Raw genomic sequence first — 1,967 nt, forward strand, 5'->3', positions numbered from 1 at the left:
TCCCCCCCTCCCGTAGCGGCTATGACTCAAACTGGCCAGGTATCCAGGACCCTTAACGAAGGAACAGAACCGCTCAGATCTCAACAATGAATTTTTGCCGAAGAGAAGGGGGAGCAATGAGGACGATAGATGTTGGACAAGACAGGAGCCTGAGCAATCCCCGCAAGAGCACCCGCCAACCACCCAGTCCTCTGTGTCTGGGGTTCGCTCCCTCACGTGCCCGGGCCGGCAGTGAGAGAACATATCGCCGCACAACAAATCTACAATACCAAAAGTTGCGCACGTTAAAGATCCCTTGGTGGTTTAAAATCGATACGAGTAGGCTTCGGCCGCCACCAGGGCAAAATTCAAAATTTCCTTCGAAATGAAAATGTTTATTGTGTCCCACGCGCTCATTTGACGAAGGCCGTAAAACACTTACAAAAACCCCCCAAACAAAACAGAACAAAAAAACAACCCCCTCCCCCCCCACACACACACAACAGCACGGACACAGCACATTGCGCAACATCCCCGCGATAACCTGGATAGCCCTGCTCACAGCACGTGCCACGGACATAACCCTCCTCCTTCTGCTCACGGATGGAAAACTCGAGAAAGGAGGAAAACTGTAGAGACAGAAAACTGTAGAGAGACAAACATTTTTACAACTCTGTGAAGATATAAAATTCCAAAGAGACATAAACCAGGAGACAGGAGAAACGTGCGTGGGGCGAGGTGAACAGGCAAACGCCTACAGCCAGCCTCCGTGGCTTGATTGGTGGGGTCTCCACCTATCACGTAACAGGGGTCAGTTCGATTCCCTGCTTTTTCAAGACGTGAGTGGGTGGCTGACGGGTGCTCTGCTGGGGTTTGCTCCTTCTTTCCTATTAAACATCCATCGTCCTTATCTCCCCTCCTTGTTTCCTCTGTATGTTATTCTCTAGTAAACCTTTAATTCTCCTGTTTTTTCGCCATACCTTTATTAAATTGGTCGCTTTTAAGGACAAGCGGGCTAACCCAGATTTCGGATGTTTTCAGAAATCCCTGCCCAAAAATGGGCATTGCCCACCTAAAGGAGAAGTTTGGTTATAGAGAAAACTCCCCTTTTCTTTTAAGGAAACTGAACAAGGGGCAAAAACTTTACCTTCGATTTTCTCAAAACATCATTTTTCGGTATAGCCCCCTTGTGCTAACAGCGACCAATTGTGCCGGGGATTCTGATGAAGAATTATAATTTTTGGTCCTCATCATCCAAACAATTTTCCTGTTTCCTTTTTTTCGTATTTTTTGGAGCGCATGTTTGTGGAAACATTATTGTTATTATCATCTATTGCCGACCAAGGTGCCACATGTTCTATGAAACATACAAATATCTGGCTCCAAATAAGAACAGGGTTTAAAAAAAAAACAACCCAGAGCTGTTCATCAACTTCTGCTGCCAGGTATGACAAGTGTCCTCGAGGCGAGAGACAGATGAGTCGATGAGAAAACTAGCGCAGGTTGCAGACGAAACAGACACATCTGATCAATAAGAAAACGGACAAAGTCTTACAAAAACAGAGAAAGTCTTACAAAAACAGACAGTCTTACGACAGTGTAAGGACAAGATTAGAGAAGGTCTATTTGTTGTTGCGGCTGAGATTAGCGAATGTCTCCACATGGCGTGAGGCCGGTTTACAAGACAGAAACCTTTCCCTTTTTTATCCTTGTTCCTTCCTATATCTCCGGTGAGCGTACAGGACACAGGCAGTTTTCTGTAGTAAGTCAGCTCTGTCGCTCCCTCAACTTGTGTTTCAGCGCCTATAAATGGCTGCTTGCACTGTATGCTTCCCAGAAAGTTGAGGTTGTTCAAGAATGCTCTCAGGTCTGCTGGGGTAATAGTATAGATTGTGAAGCGTATAGAGCTTGTTGAGCGGGGATTTGCGCTTTTCATATGCTATCTGTTATTATTATTATTATTGTTATTATTATTATTATTATTATTA

The sequence above is a fragment of the Aplysia californica genome, unplaced genomic scaffold (genome assembly GCF_000002075.1).
Source record: "Aplysia californica isolate F4 #8 unplaced genomic scaffold, AplCal3.0 scaffold00030, whole genome shotgun sequence".
NCBI classification, from domain to species: domain Eukaryota; kingdom Metazoa; phylum Mollusca; class Gastropoda; order Aplysiida; family Aplysiidae; genus Aplysia; species Aplysia californica.